We start from the raw sequence: 17,573 nt of genomic DNA, 5'->3' as shown, positions 1-17,573 counted from the left end.
TCTCTGATTGTGGGCTGGGTATCCCAGCACCCTGTATGTTTCTTGATGGCAAAACCAGATAAGTGAGCCTGTGTTGCTCCAGTGTTCTGTGATTTTGTCTCTGGGGCAAAACGGTGGGGTAATCAGGGAAGAACAAGAACTAAAGAGTGTGTCCTAAATGAAGGAACAGGGGCAGTTAGAAATTTAAACACTTTAAAATATGAAAGGGTTTCCATATTGCCCTAGTCTGGACATTTGTTCCTTCCAAAATTCATGTTGAAACTTATTTCCTAAAGTCATATGTCAATGGTATTTGGAAGCAAAACCATTGGGAGCTAATTAGGATTATAGGAAATCATGCGGGCAGGGCCTCATGATTGCACTTGTGGCTTTAGAAGAAGACAGAAGGGCTTCAATGTATATAATGAACTTTGATCATATTCATTCCCCCATTATCCATCCTGACACCCCTCCCTCCACCAAAATGTGAAACTAGAGGACAGGATGGGGCAAGGGAAGGTGATAGAGAGATGATTCAAGTATGTTATGTGCATGTGTAACTCTACCAGAATGCAATCCATTAAACCATTATATATAACCAATAAGCACTAATTCAATCCACTAAAGCAATATATATACAATAAGCACTAATAAAAATGTGGAAGAAAAAATAAAGAGGAAGCCTGCTGAGTCTTGTCATATGATGCCCTGCACCTGTACACCTTGGACCTTGGGATTTCTCAGCTTCCAGAATTATAAGAAATAATTTTTTTCTTTATAAAATACCCAGTCTGTGTTATTCAGTTAGAGCAAGAGAAAATGAGCTGAGAATTCTATACAGAGATTGCTTGAACTAATACTTGTAAAGGTAGACCCGGATGGACTTGGGTTTTCAGTTCAACATGTCAAGAAATATCCTAAGAGGTGGACTTCCTTATGGAGAAGTAAGACGTTTGCCCTGGGGTATTAAAAAAAGACTCAGTGATCTCCTTTCAGGAAGGACTCTGAAAGGGATTATATTAAGTGGCCTCCCTGGAGGAGAATCATTGTCAGGAAGTGATTCAGCATTGACTATGTCAGTCAACCGCAAATGGCCAGCGTTTACGTAGGCCCTGCTGTGTGCCACACTGTGCATCAGCATTGGGGAGACTGTGAAGGCACTGAAAATGAGGTTTCTGTGTCTTGCAGGTCAAAGCGGGGAGGGTGTGTGTGTGTGCATGTGTGCACACATGTCCAAACTCTACCCCTCCTTTTACAGATTGGGTTTCTGAGGACATCAGTTCTAAACAGAGATATGTATGCAGGAAGTTTATGAGGAGAATTCTTGGGCTGAACACTTGAAGGGAGTTAAGTATACAGAACTGGATAGAAGGATTGGGCAGTTGATTAGCTGCGATAAAAGCCTTTGCCCCCTCATAGAGAAGAGAGGGAAGGGGAGGGGAGGGAGGGAAGGAAGGGGAAAGGGGAGAGTTAAGAGACTGATTTATTTTAAAGAACTGGTTGAATGACTTAACTGTGAAGATGGGCAGATTCAAATTTGGAAGGGGTAGGCTGGCAGTATGGAGACTTATGGAAGAATTTCAGTTCAAGTCCAAAAATAGTCTGTTAGCAAAATTCCCTCTTGCTGGGGAAGTGAGTCCTTGTTCTAGTAGGACCTTCAACTGATTGTGGAGGATGATCTGTGTCATGATTTATGTCAGTGGCTCCCGAGCCTCATACAATTATGGACGTGACCAACTGTTTAGCACTGGGATTGGTGGTGTGAGTGCTATACCCACCCAGGAGTGGAACCAATATACAGTGTAAAGGCAGGGAAAAAGGTATGTCTTTCTGTCTTGCAGGTTTGCACCTTGCTGTTTGCAGCCAGCCATGAAGGACGGCCTGGCATGCCACCCTGCTGCTTGGAGCCAGCTGAGTATGGACTGACACCTCCAACCTGTAAGAAATAAACCTTCCTCTATTTTGGGGGTCAGGCACTTTGTCTCAGCAATGAGAAAAAAGTAACTAAGACAATCTGTTTTACTCAAAGCCTGCCAATTTAAATCCATCAAACAACAAAAATACCTCACACAAACACCCAGAATAACATCCAGAATGTTTGACTAAACATCCAGTTACAAGGGTGCAAAATTAGCCATCATAGGGATCCAACCTTTCTACCCCTGCAGTCCTTGGATTTGGTTGTCCCAGAGTGGGGCACAGTCTTCTGCCACCAAGCAGAGTACAGTTTTCTTTCTTTTTTTTTGTCTTTTTCCTTTTTATCGGTACCGGGGATCGAACTCACAACTACCTGCTTCCAAGGCAAGCGCTTATGCCACTGAGCTAAACCTCCAGCCCCGCAGAGTACAGTTTTCAAGGAGCCTCACTGTAAGGTCTCACTAGCTCCTGGCAGCTGACAGGGTCCCTCCGGTTGCCGGATAAGCACCCCAACACCTCCTGCATCTCTTTAAGGCTGGGTTTATGTTCTTTCCCACTCTCTCTTTTGATCACTGAGTTCTTTTTCCTGTCTGGCATACGCTTGCCAATGCAAAAACTGTCCCTGTCCATGAGCAGGCCTGGGACACTCTAGTCCTGCATTCAATTCATTATTTTGTTGTTTGAGTTTCCTCAAAGCATATTTCTGCCTTCCCAATTCTTGTTCAATATGAGAAAATGATGATTTCTTAAAAACAAGACATTTTGCCTTTTCTCTGGCTTGTCAACAGTTTTGAGCTTTTGAAAGAAATCTTAAAATATTTTTGTACATGAACATCTTTCTGGAACAAGCCACTGGTAATAATAAGCTTCCCACAAAGAAACAATCCCTGACTTCAGTTGTTGGGTTGATTGGTCTCAGCTGGACTCTCCCTGCCCTCTAGTAAAAATTGCTAATGAGCTGCAACATTCCAGAACGGAATGGAATGCTGTCTCCTCCTCCCTGTTATCCAGTTGCCTGGAAGCAAACGTGTAAGGTACTGTCCAAGAGAGGGCAAGAGAAAGAAGGAACAGAGAGAAGTAGGTGAGTGGTCTGCTAGTCAGCTCTCCGTGACTTTGACAAAATACCTGAGATAGATCAATTTAAAAAGAGGAAAAGTTCATTTTGATTCAGAGTTATGGGGGTTTCAGCCTATGATCAGGTGGTTCCATTGCTCTTGGGCTCTGCTGGGAATCTGGTGAAGGAAGCGGCTCTCCTCACAGTGACTGAAGATAAAGAGGAAGTAAGAGAGATGGGTCCCTACTATCTGTTTCAATGATCTCCCCACTAAGCCTCATTCACCTCTTAAAGGTTCCTGCATCTCCTAAATAGCACCACAGACTGGGGGCTGAGCCTTTAGATCTGAGCCTTTAGGAGACACGTCCAATCGTAACAGTCCATTAAATAGTCATTTCATTTTAAGCAATTTCCGATGTTTCTTCTTTCAGGGCTCCCTAGAGTGTGGTATGTGAACTGGAAGCCCTAGAAAACTTTATAGAACTCTCTACACCTACTTGATCACAGTCTTCGTAGGTGTGGGCCAGGAATCTGTGGTTTCATAAACCCTCTGTGTGATTTTAGGACATTTTAGGTTTGAGAAGCATTATAAAACCACACTTTGAAGGGAGCTTAAGTAGAGCTGGTAACAAGTGATTAGAATTTAGGGGAGCAGAAGTCATTATTCCGCTGGCCTCTGCTGCCTGTGAGCTGTGGGTTGTTGTTGTTTCTAATAAGCAGCCATTTAACCCTTTCAGCATACCATCCACCTCCACCTGTTTTTCCCTCTTTCCTTTCAAGTAAAAGCTGTTGGAGAGAGTGCTTCAAGATATAATGAAAACAAGGAATTCAAGAAACTGGGGTGGGTGGTAACCATGGTGCTGTGTGGGTAGGGGATGCTATTTCAGACTCAGAATACTCAGATTCAAATACTGGTCCTAGGTGACAAGTGACCCTAGCTTGTTGGTGACCTATCAAGAATATAGCGCTGATCGATTGTCTTAGATCTAGCTCTGCCCCAAATTTCTAGCATGTGTCAAATCCTGAAGATGCTGGAGTCTATGATACTGGGTTCAATGTTAATCTATTTTTTTTAACATTAATACAATTAGCTTTGCAAAGCTCATTATGCCTTCTTTTAAAGAAGGAGGCAGCCACTAATATATACTTAGGTTTCCCTAAGTGTTTCAAGAGTATGCTGGGAAACTTATGTTCCTAAGATTTTAAAATAAAATCATGATGGAGGTTGAAAGTTTGTTGCCCATAGCTTCCGATGCAAGGCTCCTTGGAGTTTCCTGCCCAATGGGGCAGGAGTTGGAGCCCGGACACAGTGGTTCTCCTGGTCCCACTGCCATCGTCCAGAGGCCTCAGCTGGCACCAAGAAAGACCCTGGAACTAAAAAAATGGCAGTTTTTAGTACTGTGATAATTTTTTCTTTGTAGCATAAGCCGAATAGGGTTCCTATGGCTCCCTCTGCAGCACGCTGGGTGGTTCGTGGCACTGAGGGACCCACAAACTGTTTGAAATGGTGTGACCTGAGCTTGTATGAGAGAATGCAGCCATGTGAGATGTTTCCAATTCAGAACTGGGAACCCAGAACCAGGCCTTAAAGACTCCCATCCTGCTGCCCACTCTTTTACTGGATAATGTCTCGCTGGTTTCCCTTTGATCACAATGACAATTATCGGGCAGTTTGGGAGATAATTCTGTAACATTGCTATGAAACCGCCTTCAAGCTCTGTTGAGAAATATAGTTCACCTGTGCTTTAGACAGTTCATATGCAAAAGGATACAGACTCGCTGAGAAAGGAGTTTCTGGAAAGACAGCATAGGAAGTGATGCGTGAAAGGCAGGCCTGCTGGAGTTTTGCCCAAGGCAGCCTCAGCCAAGGGCTGGCAGGAAGAGGAGGAAGGACGGAAGTAGATCTCTTTTTATGGCTGTATATATTTGTCAAATTATAATGAAAACAAACTTATTTTCTTACCCCCAATCATTTGGAGGTGGTCACAAAATGCAGCCTTCTCTCAGTGGAGCAGTTGGTTACTGTCGTGACTTATGCCAGTAACATAGATCAGACATGTTGTGTCCTTCCCAGTGTCAGCATGTACTGAATGATAGTAAATCCACAAGTTACATCAGTGTCATCAGTGTTATGAGGCTGACTATTCAAGGTTCACTCAGTAACCTGTAAACTGGGCAATTACACAGGTTCTTTTATTCCAAAGTTAGCTACTAATTTCTGTGACATTCAAATCACACATCACACTTCACCCAATAATTACAAAATAGCTAAGAAAGGATTAGCAGTGGCTACAGGATTGGGGAGGTAGGGCTGAAAGCCAAGGTAGAATCTACAGAGACATGAAGAATCACCACAGGTGGCTGGAAGGTCACAGGCCAGGCCTGACTTCCAGGAGGAGGAGCCCCCAGCGCCAGGCTTGTTGAGAGCACTGAAGTGGTTTGAATCTGAGTGTGAATGGCGGGCATTTGACTTTGGCTCATCAGCCAGGAAGATGCAGATGAGCTGAAGCTGAGAGACAGAGAGCTGGAGTCTGTGGCCTGTTTATCTCACGACACATTTAGCTGGTGGTCTAATGAGATGACGTGTCATTATGGCGCCACTGCCCTCCAGTAATGGGGTTCCTTTCTTTATATAATCTAGATGACGATTGCAGTTTTTGTTGGTCTGGAGAGTCCCATAAACTCACAGGTCTGGTTTTACATTGGGAGTTCATGTGTCCTTGATTTAACTTGATAAATTTATAAATGGTGACTTTTGTTAGCATGATTTGTTTATTTATCAGTCTGTGCCTTATGGCATTGCTATGTGGCTCGGAGTTATTTTTCTCAATGAGTCTCTTATGTCCAATAGCTGGTGGTTATCTATCAGTACCTACAAGTCATCAAGTCATCCTGCCTCACATTTCTACTCAAAATAGTGTAAAACTGCAAACAGAATCGCACAGGACAAAGCACTGCCTGAAAGCTGCTATTCTGTACACCACTGGGGTAGTAATACAGAGTCCCAAATGTCTCGCTGCACGGCGGAGGCCAGCAGTTTCCCTCTGGATGCATGTAGGAGTAGCTGCCTCACATAAAGAGGATTCCAAGCCACAGGGCCTGGTGGGGAGCAGGAGAGCCCTCAAGTTCTGTCTCAATAGTCACTCGCTGGGAAATCAGGCTTGGCTCCTCAGTCCCCCTACCCCAATCATGTTGGGAAAGCAGGAGGTCTACCCACTGTTGAGCCCAGCTCTCTGGAGCACCTAGAACTTTCCAAACTGTGTGAGATCACTTTAATGGCATTAATTGCATCTTTTTCATCAGTTTCTGTTTGAAATTCAGTTTTTGACAAAGGTTGGGCTAAAAACTAGAGAAGTTACCTGAAGAGATCATCTCATGGCCAACATGTTGCCATAACTCACAAGGAAGTGCATCGAAGAAATAATTGTATCCTACACAGGGCAACAATAAAATGTTCTATGTTTTCTTGCTTTTAAATAATTAAAATAGATTCCTTTTAAGATGTGTTACCTGTCTTCCTGTTTTTTTGTTGGTTTTCTTTTGGTTAGGACCATTCTCACTGAGGTTGGATCATTCTTAATTTTTCTTTCTTTTACTAAATGGTGGAACAAAAGACCACAGACATTTTCACCACTTATGTCTTTTAAATGTGGAAATAAAAATGAATTGAAAGATAGAGAAAAAAAATGTGCGAGCAACAGAGAAATAAGAATAGAAAGTCCTCGGGTTAAAGGCAAAGTGAAACACGTCCAGGACCATACATCAGTGAAGTTTCAGGGGGAGGTGTGATAAGGTTTCGTCTTAGATCTAAAGGGATAAAAGGCTAAACAACTAGAAATCTAGCATTATGAACAAGGGGAAAAATGCAAATTATGCCTTATTGTTTTTAAAGTTTATTTTTAACTGGCTTACAGTGATTGTACATATTTACGGAGTACGATATGATATTTTGATACATGCGTGCATTGTGTAATGATCTTCTCATTTTGTGGTCAGACATTCAAGATCCTATTGTCTAGCTATTTTGAAATTATTTTTGGCACTTTGTTTTCTTTCAAGTTTTGTTTGTTTTTTTATCTTACAAGCTTCTGCTGCCATTTGGAAAAGGGATGGCCCCAAAAAGCCACAAGTTAAAGGCTTGAGCACTAGTTTGCCTCAGTGGGAGGCGGCAGACTTTTACAGGTGGATGGTGGGAGGTCTCGGGTCACTGGGGCTGTATCCGTAAAGGACATTGTGAAACCCTGTTCTGTCCACTTTCCCTCTTTTACTGTCCAGACATAGGGAGAGTGGCTTCCCTCTTGCCCTTGTGTGCCACTGTAGGTCCAAAGAATAGAGTCAAGCAATCAGAGATTGCTGATGCCTCTAAAATTGGGAGCTAGAACCAACTTTTTCTTTTAATGAGTTGATTATTGCAAGTATTTGTATCTTTGTTGTTGTGTTTTTGTTTTTGTTTTTTGGGGTTTTTTTTTTTTTTGGTACCAGGGATTGAATTCATAACTTCATACTTGCCAGGCAGGCACTTATGCCACTGAGTTAAATCCCAAGCCCTTTTTTGAGACAGGGTCTTGCTCCATAGTCTGGACTGGCCTTGAACTTGTCCTACTCCTACCTTGGGCTCCAAGAGCTGGGATTACAGGCATGCGCCACTACACCCTGCACGAGTATATGCGCTAGTGATAGAAAGCTGTCTAACACAGTGCATTATTCTAAAATATTGATAAAGGTAGCTCTTTAAGGAGTACTGATTATGACAGATATCAAGCTGAAAACAGATAACCTTAATTGGGATCCTTAGTAAAAGGCATGTGTTGCCTCCTAGGATACTTGGACTCAATGTCCATGGTAGCATTGTATCCACACAGGAGGACAGTGGGCCTTGAACTGGAGCCCCATCAGTGCCACCCAGAGGACTTGTTGAACACAGGGCCTGGGCCCAGTCTCAGGTGGCTGACCACCTGCTGGGTCTGGAGTGGCCCCAGAAATGGCTTTTCTGACAAAAGCCCGAAGATGCTGATACTTCTGTTCTGCTGGGGGCCATACACTGAGAACCTCTGCTTTCCCGAATTGTTTCCAAAGTGCTGGAAACTCTGTCAGGTTCTGAATATGCACGAAAAATGATAAAGGAATGATGAATAGATAAGAAAATTTATTATTATTATTTTATTTATCTTTGTGGTACTGGGAATTGAACCCCAGGGCCTTTGCACTGAACTACAACCCTGGCCTTTCTACTTTTATTTTTGTTTTTAAAATTTGAGACAGGGTCTTGTGATCCTCTTGACTCAGTCTTCCAGAATGCTGGTATTATAGGCATGCAAATGCATGGTATTACAACATATCCAGCTCTCATTTATTATTTTTGAAACCTTGAGATAATACACATTCTATTGCTGATGCTTTTCCTTACTTTTAGTCCCTTACTGGTGTTTTTCAGGTGCTGACTACATTCTAGGAAAGAATCCTCTACTAGATCTAGACTTCATGCATTTATAAACACCCAAAATACCACTTGACATTTAACTTTGCTTGAGACCTTTTACTTTCTGAAATAAAGCTCTTAATTTTTATGATGTCACATCCATAAGGTTTTGTCTTCAATTCTGCGCTTTTGAGGTTTTGCTTAAGAAGCTTTTCTCTATGCAAACATTGTAGGACCTCTCTGGCTGTGTTCGTTTCCTGGTGTGCCTGCAATGAAGTGGGTGGCCTGACTAAGAGCAATGTGTTCTCTCACAGGTCTGGAGGCTGTGCATCAAGGGGTCATGCTTCCCTTGAAGTCTCCAGAGGAGCACTCTGTCTCTGCCATGGTCTTAGCTGTAGGTGTTGCCGGCAGGCATTTGTTCCTTTGCTTATAGATGTGGCACTCCAATCCTTTTCTGTCCTGTCACATAATGCACCTGTCATATTGGGTTAGGGACCACCCTAATGAAATATGACTCCCTCCTATTCTGATTACACTGACTAGACCGTACTTCCAAATAGAATCACATTTGCCAACATGAAGGGTTGGGCATTTAGTGTATCTTGGGGGGGGGTGCATGATCTATCCAATAATGCCCACATTTTAAGCTTCATCATTTTGTCATCTCACTTTAATGTCTGTAACCTCATTATATGCCCTTATTGTGTGTCATGTGAAGTTTATTTTTTTCCAAACAGTGACAGTTTTGCTGATATGACCTAGCACAGTATGGCTGGAGACTTGCAAATGTTTGTGTTCACTCCAGGCCTAGCAAATCAGAAAGGCAACCTGCAGTGGATTCCGTGGCCCCAGCCCCCAGGGATTCTGAGTCACTGAGCTGTACATTTCCTCTCAGATTCATGATGCTGTCTTTCTCATGTTTGGTGCTTCCATCTATAGAAGTGCTTATTTTTGAACCTCTGTTTCTGATCTGTTGCTTGATTTTTCTCCTCTTAGACCAATGGTTTGCATTTATAACTGTCATTATTGATACTGAAGTCTTTTAACATGTCTTAGTATCGGTAAGGTACATCTACTTCTCTTTAATATTCTTTTTAAAAATTAGCTTAATGTTCAGTTTTCCTTGTGTTTGCATGTAGTTTTTTTATTATTATTTTGAAGGTAGTAAAATACAACAGAATAAGATAGAACAAAGCCAGTTAAGATAGTGCAGTGAAATTGGTACAGAAGTTCACAGCAGGATACCCAGATAACAGTAACAGGTACCACAGTATTGTTATCTTCACAATAGTTGTCCTTTCAATGAGGTATAACAAAATCAAACCAAATACAGAACATCATAAAACTTATCAAAACAGAGTATTGAATAGAGCAATATAGTTAATCAGAACAAAGCAAAACAGTGATAACAATATTTGCCTTCAAAGAGATGGTAGAAGGAAATCCCCCTATTTACTATATTGCATGTGGTCAACCTCCCAAGAGATGCTCAGACTTCTGGCTCCCATTTGCTAAAGGCGTGTGTGTGTGTGTGTGTGTGTGTGTGTGTGTGTGTGTGATTTTTGATTCTCAACTGGTGCACCAGTAGGCTCATGGCTCCTTACCAGGGAGGTGAGCGGGTTTGTTTGTCGCTCAGCGCCCTAAGTTCCACCAAGGCGGGGATCTCGAGAGCAGCTGGCTGGCTGGTTCTCTCCGTGGGCCACCCGCCACTCACTGAAGCCATGGCTGCCTTAAAATTTATTTTTTAAAAAGTTTTATTTTGCTTTTTCTGGAAGAAATAGCTCAGTACAATGCCACATAAAAAACCAAATTTGCAAGTTTGGGAGGTCAAAAGTGAATCATCAGCATACTCATGCATGGATGAAGATGACCCATTATGGTAAAATATGTGTTTCTGTAACAGAAGAGTGATGTGGGTGAATGATGATGGTGATGATGGTGATAAAGATGACGATGGTGTCTCTGACAGTGGCCATGTAAACCAAAGTACCTGGGTTCCGGATGGCGGTGGGGTGCGCATCGCCTTCTGGCTGCTGGTGAGTTGGTGAGGGAGGGAGAAGACACCAACCAGGTGCCTGCAGCCTGACGGCGGCAGTGACACGGGGACCTGCCGCCTGAGTCTACATTTGAATGAACTATTATTCTGTTGTTTTCTTATACCTAGTGTTTCTGTTGATGCCTGATATCAATTGCATTATTGTTCTTATGAGGACAGGCTGCCTTTACCCTCTAGAAGGTTTTATATTACTTTGTTGTTGAGATTTTAAAATTTCACAATGATGTGGCTAAGTGTTTCTTATTATTATTTACAATATTTTATAGTATTATTTATATTTCACTTCAATCTGAAAAGGCTCTTTAATTCTGGAAATTAAAAGAAAAATTTTAATCTACTCATTTGTTCTTCTCTTCCTTTCTGTGATTCATTCTACACCTCTAGCTACTGTGTTTCTTAACTGTTGACTGCTACCAGTTGTGACGAGCTGTCACCTGGGTGTGGTGGTGCCCTGTTCCTTTTAGGAACCACCAGCTTCTAGGATAAAAGCACTGCATTCTGTGCTACAGTCCCCCAGGAAGGAGAGGGACAGGAGGGAGGTGGAGGTGAGCCCCAAGCAGTTCTCTTTCTAGTGTGTCCCACCTGCCACTGACTTCACGTCCATCGAAGACTATTAGCTAGGGACATTCCTGGAGTCACCCCACCTCTTACAGTGAGTTTCTCCAACCGCAGTTTGGGCTATGGCTTCTTCCTGTTTAGCTCAGTTTCACCTGCCTTTCACAGTTCAATTGTGTCTCGTAATTTCTAGGCCACCAAGGACCCTCCTTATTCCCTAGTATTTCCGTGATTTATTCTTCCAAAAAATACTTTTTTCTGACATTTCTAGGCATCTTACAAAGGTGAAGCTAGCACCAGTTTTGATTCTCAAATCTCCTAAAGATTTTTGTTGTTAATTAAACTTTTAAAACAATTTATTTTTGGTGGTGAGGTTGGCTTGCATGGCTGCATTTGGGCATTTTGACCTCAGCTCTTGTGCTGGATGGGAGGTGTGTTTTAGGCTGAAATGTTACCAGTTATTGTAACTGGAGATGAGAAGAGGAACCAGCTGAGGAGGACTGCTCTGAACTCATTCCCACTGAGAGGAAGTGAAAACAGGAAGAGGAAAAACTTGGTCCTGGTGCTAAGACCCCAGTCCCAATTATCACTGGGCATTTAGGTATTAGGAAGACAGCTCTACTGAACTACATTTTAACAGAGCAGCATAGCACAAGAATAGCAGTGATTTTAAATGAATTTGGTGAAAGAAGTGCAGTAGAGAAATCCTTAGCTGTGAGTCGAGGTGGAGAACTCTATGAAGAGTGGCTGGAACTTGGAAATGGTCACCTCTGCTGTTCAGTGAAGAACAGTGGCCTTAGGGCTATTGAGAATTTGAGGCAGCAGAAGGGGAAATTTGATTACATACTGTTAGAGACCACAACGTTAGCACACCCTGGTGATGTGGCTTCCATATTTTGGGCTGATGCTTAGTAGGGAGTTATCTTTATCTTGATTATATCATAATTGTTGTAGAATCAAAATATGGACTATAAGAGTATACCAGTTCAGTACAATGGCACATGAAAAACCAGATTTTCAAGTTTTGGAGGAGATCAAAAGTGAATCACCAGATTACTGATGCATGGATGATGAAGGTGATTCATTACGGTAAAATTTATGCTTTCATAACTGAAGAGTGGGATGGTAGATGATGATGATGATGATGATTGATGTTGGCTGTGTGAGCCAAGTTCCTGTGACCCTGAAATGGAGCAAGAATTGACTGATGTAAACACAAACAATGTGGATTTTCTTGAGTCAAATGATGAAGTAATCAGCAATGTGATTACATATTTGACAGGTAGAAATGTTGCAAAATGATCACATAATCATATAGAACAATTAGAAGTAGGTCTGAAAACATAGAGTCTTGGCAGGGGTGAAAGGTATTGGACTGAATGCCAGCAATGCCATTCAGTGTTGGAAATTGTACAGATTAAATGCTACAAGGTGCTATGAAATGCACAAAGGCTGAAATGCAAATAAAACAATCCGTATGCACCAATATCCATATTCAAAAATGCATTTATTATGATACTTTACTAGCTGAACTGAAAGCGTTCATAGGTCTGCTGTACTTAGAAATTACTTGTGGTGATCACAGAAAAGACTCATTGAAAAATGATGGGTCAAAATATACGCCCTTGTAAATGTGTGGGTAAAAATTTATGCCCTTGTAAATGTGAAGACCTGTTGTGCTTTCAGTTTAGAGATTTATCCTGGAACTCAGCCATGAGGTGCTTGTTCATATAGTAATAAACCAAATGATGTGAACAGACTTGTTCCTCCTATCTCCCAAATAAATTGGAAGTGTGACATTTGGCAGTTGGATCCTAGTTTCCAATTGACGTTACATCTACTAACAAGAGCACAAGTTGACCAGCAGGAACAAAGCAGAAATTCCAAATGAAATGCTGGAATTTCAAAACAAAGGATTGTATAATAAGGTCTTTGGATTTCAGAAATACATAACGTTGGCCTTGCATATGACAAAGTAAAACAAACTAGTACTGATGATGTCAACATTTCACCACGGTAGAATGTTGATCGGGAAACCTGGGCAAGACGGAAGACTGAGATGGAAATTATCTACATGAAAACCATAGATGGAGTAGATATTGTTGATGAATTATGTAGCAACTATGATGTCACTTGAAACACAAAGCATTGGCCCATGGCTGTGTTTACTTGATTTTAAACATGTGTGGCATGAGTACTTTGATAGCTTACAAAGAGAATAACAAGTACAAAATATGGAGAAATTTTCTTAGAGGATTGTGACTGGAGCTCACAAGAGATCATTTACAGCAGAGGAAAAGCAAAACATTTCTGCCCAGGGAACTAGGCAAAAACAATTATGGGGCACCCTGGTGAGCTGACAGGTGAACAGAGAGGCACAGCGTCACAAAGACCTACTACAACAACAGGAAAACAAAAAAGATGTTAGCTGTGATCTTCAAAAAAGCAGAGAAAAACAAAATATATGTGCTATCAGTATAAGTGAGATTTGTGTATGGGACATGCAGTTGTCGTGTGTGAAGACCAAGTTGGGTGTGACTGACAGTTGGAACAAACCTTATTTCAGTGGTAGACTTTTGTTTGTGTTTACAGTATGGTTCACATAGGTTTTTAGTTTTGATGTTATCATTTAGATTTTATAAGCAAGTAAACAGCTGATGTGAAAATGTCAATGTCTATTCTAAACACTCATTACATATATGACATTTTATTTTATCGACACCTTATTTCCCTACTAAGTGCATGCTGTGCAATATAGTAGGAGGCTCCTAACAAAACAGGAAGACATGATAGGTGACAAGACATAGCAAAAGAAAGCTGAGCACACGTGCTGTCAGTATAAGCGAGACATGTGCATGAAATATGCAGTTATGTGTGAAGTCTGCTTTGGGTGTGACAGTTGAAACAAAGCTTATTTCTGTGGTAGAGTTCTATTGGTATTTTCATTATAGTTCATATAGGAATTTATTTCTGATGTTATCTTTTAAGTTTTGTAAGCAAATACATATCTGAAGTGAAAATATTGATGCTTATTTTAAATGCACAATAATATTTAGAATTTAATACTTTATTGATATTTTGTGTTCCTGTTAACTACACACTATCTAATACAAAAAGAACCTCTTGAAAAAAACAGTAAAGCCACTGACATTTCAAATATGCTCTACAAAAGCCCAGGAAAGCAAAACACATGTGATGTCAGTATAAGTCATATGCACGTATGTCACGTGTACAGACTGCCTTAGGTGTGACAATTGAAGTAAAGATTTTTTTGTAAAGTTCTGTTGGCATTTTCATTGTAGTCATACAGAAATTTATGTGTTGTTCTTTTTTAAACTTTTTATACCAAAAAAATCAATGTTGAAAATTTCAATGCTTTTTTATAAACAATAAATATTAAAAATTAAAAAAATATTTTTGGTAAAAAGAAAAAAGTACTGAAAAAATATAATCACAGCTTCTATTGTGAAGTGTATTATATGGACTATCCAATAATAAGAATATTATATGAGGTTATCCAACAAAAGAATATTAATATAAATAGATTTTGTCAGATATTAAAAGATATTTTTAAAGCCAAGTTCATGATAAGAATATGGTGCTGTGATAAAGCAAAATGAACAGATCAATGGAGTAGATTAAAGACATCCCAGCATACATCCCAGCATATAATACTGATATTTAAAATCAATAGACAAAATATTGTGCTGCCACAACTTGCTGACTAATAATCTTGGGTAAAAAGACCTTTTATTTTTTTTAATTTAAAAAAAGATTAAGGTAAAAGAGGACATAACAAAACAGGTCAGAACAGAACAATTTAAGCAACATAGTGTTTCATCACAAGACAACTCGACATAACAGTGGCTATCATAGTGTCTCTTTCCTTGAAATCTTTGAGTATAACTTCATACACTATAGTATCAAACATAACAAGACAGTGTAAAACCACTCAAGAGATTGAAAGTATTTCAGGGTATTCAGAACCAACTAACAGAAAACGAACAATAGTTACTATATTATCTCCTTGTCCGTAAAAATTTTTGTTTATACTATCACGTATAATAAAATCCAAAAACATACAACATGATAAAACCGATGGAGACAGAAGAACAAGAGCTTGGTAGGACTTCAAAACAAGATGATATTAAATCAGCACTAACTATTATAATGTCTCATTTTCTTCAAAATAGCTGTTCATACCATCACAGACAGTAAAATCAAACAAGCTGGAATAAAACCATTCCAACTAATGAATGAAAACATTATAAGGCTTCAAAGCAATATAATGGGGAATCATGATTACCACATACTTTTATGTATTTTTACCAATTTTTACATTAGGGAAACTATTTGGTATTTATATATGTGAGTTTGATTTATTTCGCTGATGAGTATGGTCTCAAGCTGCATCCATTTATTTATAAATCTCAATATGATCATTCTTTATAGCTGAGTAGTACTCTATTGTATAAAAATACCACAACTTTTTATCCACTCCTCAGTTGATGGACACTTAGGTTGTTCCCAAGATCTTGCTATTACAAATTGTGCTGCTATAAACATGGGTGCACATATATCACTGTGGTATGATGTTTTCAGTTCTTCTGGGAATATGCCTAGAAGTGGAATAGCTGGAACAAATGGGACTTCCAATCCCAGCTTTTTGAGAAATCTCCAGACTGACCTCCACAATGGTTGTACCAGTCTACACTCCCATCAACAGTGCAGGAGAGTTCCTTTTTCCCCCCGCAGCCTTTCCAGCGTTTGTTGTCATTGGTTTTCTTGATCCTGGCCATACTTTCAGGAGTGAGATGATATCTCAGTGTGGTTTTAATTTGCATTTCTCTAATGACCAATGATGATGAACATTTTTTCATGTATTTATTTACCATTTGTATTTCTTCATCTAAGAATTGTGTATTCATCTCAGATGCCCATTTTTGGAATGGGTCCTTGAATTTTGGGGGTCTGATTTTTTTTTAATTCTCTATATGTTTTAGACAGAAGTCCTTTGTCTGAGGGACAGTTCACTAAGATTTTTTTCCCAGTTTGTAGGTTTTCTTTTCACTATGCTGGAGATTTCTTTTGACGTGCAGAAACTTTTTAGTAAGACGTGATCCCAGTTATAATTCTGGGAAGTATTTACCGTGTGGTTGGATTCCTGTTCATGAATTTTCTACCTACCCCTATGTCTTCAAGGTTTTTACCCAATTTATTTTCCAATAGATTTAGTGTTTCTGTTTTAATATTCAAATCTTTGATAATTTAGATTTTAATTTAGTACGTGGTGATAGGCATGGGTCTAGTTTTAGTTTTCGGCAAATGGAGAGCCAGTTTTTCCAGCACCATTTACTAAAGAGACTGTCGTTCTTCCAGTGAACCTGTTTGGCCCCTTTATCAAAGATAAGGTGGTTGAGTGTGTTTGTAGTTGTGGTTGTATCTTCTAATCTATTCCATTGAACTTCGACTTTGTTTTTACTCCAGTACCATGTTGATTTTACCACAGTTGCTTTGTAGTATAGTTTCAAGTCAGGGATTCTGATGCCTCCTGCCTTGCCTTTGCTGCTTAGAACTGTCTTTGCTATTCTAGGTCTCTTCTGGTTCCAGATGAATTTTACAAGTGATTTCTCTAGATCTATGAGGTACGTTGATGGTATTTTTACTTGGATTTCATTGAATCCGTACAACAGTTTTGGAAGAATGGCCATTTTTACAATATTTATTCTTCCTATCCACGAACAAGGGATGTCTTTCCATTTTCTGAGATCCTCTTCAATTTATTTTTTCAGTGTATTATAATTTCCCTATATAGATCTTCCACTTCTTTCATGAGAATAATTCCTAAATATTTCATTTTTTTAGTTGCTAGTGTGAAGGGTATGGCTTGTCTTATTTTTCTCTCTGTGATTTTGTTGTTAGTGTATAGGAATGCTATTGATATTTGAGTATTGATTTTGTGTCCAGCTACATTGCTAAATTTATTTATTATATCTAGGAGTCTTTCAGTGGAGTTTGGGCATCTTCTATGTAGAACATCATGTCATCCACAAATAATAATTTAAATTCCTCTTTTCCTCTTTTATTTCTCTCCCTTGTCTAAATGCTCTGGCTAGTATTTCCAGTACTATATTAAATAGGAGTGGTGATAAGGGACATCCTTGTCTTGTGCCTGATTTTAAGGTAAAGGCCTTCAGTTTTGGGCTCTTAGTTTGTCACAGATGGCCTTTATCATATTGAGGTAAAGACCACCTATTCCAATTTTCTGTAAGGTTCTTACCATGAATGAATGTTGGACTTTATCAAAAGCTTTTTCTGCATCTATAGAAATGATCATGTGATTCATACTTTTGGTTTATTGATATGGTGGATCACATTTATTGATTTATATATGTTGAACTATCCCTGCCTGCCTGGGATGAATCCCACTTGGTCATGGTGTATAATCTTCTTGATGATTTTCTGCATCCTATTTGCCAATATTTTATTGAGGGTTTTTGCATCTGTGTTCATTAGGGAGTTTGGCCTGTAGTTCTCTTTTTTAGTTGGGTCTTTCTCAGGTTTTGGTATTAGAGTAATACTTGCTTTCAGGA

General features: G+C 39.8%; 2 long non-coding RNA genes and 1 pseudogene across 5 annotated transcripts in view; 2 read left to right on the top strand and 1 right to left on the bottom strand.

Moving 5' to 3' along the window:
• LOC106029041 (uncharacterized) overlaps positions 1-17,573 on the top strand; it is a 129,292-nt gene that overhangs the window by 60,203 nt on the left and 51,516 nt on the right. For 2 of the 4 annotated variants that reach the window (XR_010047520.1, XR_001202682.3), the window contains exon 1: positions 1,952-2,977. The exons of 1 other annotated variant lie outside the window; for it this stretch is intronic. This is a non-coding gene — a long non-coding RNA (uncharacterized LOC106029041). Of the gene's footprint in view, positions 1-1,510; positions 1,918-1,951; positions 2,978-17,573 lie in introns of those variants that run through there. One more of the 4 variants, XR_010047522.1, reaches the window with a different exon arrangement.
• The window catches only part of LOC134476075 (uncharacterized), an 88,549-nt gene that overhangs the window by 20,997 nt on the left and 49,979 nt on the right, over positions 1-17,573 (bottom strand). The gene's annotated exons all lie outside the window — the stretch shown is intronic.
• On the top strand, positions 10,280-12,189 carry LOC134475917 (zinc-regulated GTPase metalloprotein activator 1A-like; annotated as a pseudogene).

The sequence above is a fragment of the Cavia porcellus genome, unplaced genomic scaffold (genome assembly GCF_034190915.1).
Source record: "Cavia porcellus strain 051 isolate PalLab524CR breed Dunkin Hartley unplaced genomic scaffold, mCavPor4.1 scaffold_5, whole genome shotgun sequence".
Taxonomy (NCBI): Eukaryota; Metazoa; Chordata; class Mammalia; order Rodentia; family Caviidae; genus Cavia; species Cavia porcellus.
Note: the sequence above shows the minus strand (reverse complement) of the source record. Positions and strands in the feature narration are given on the sequence as shown.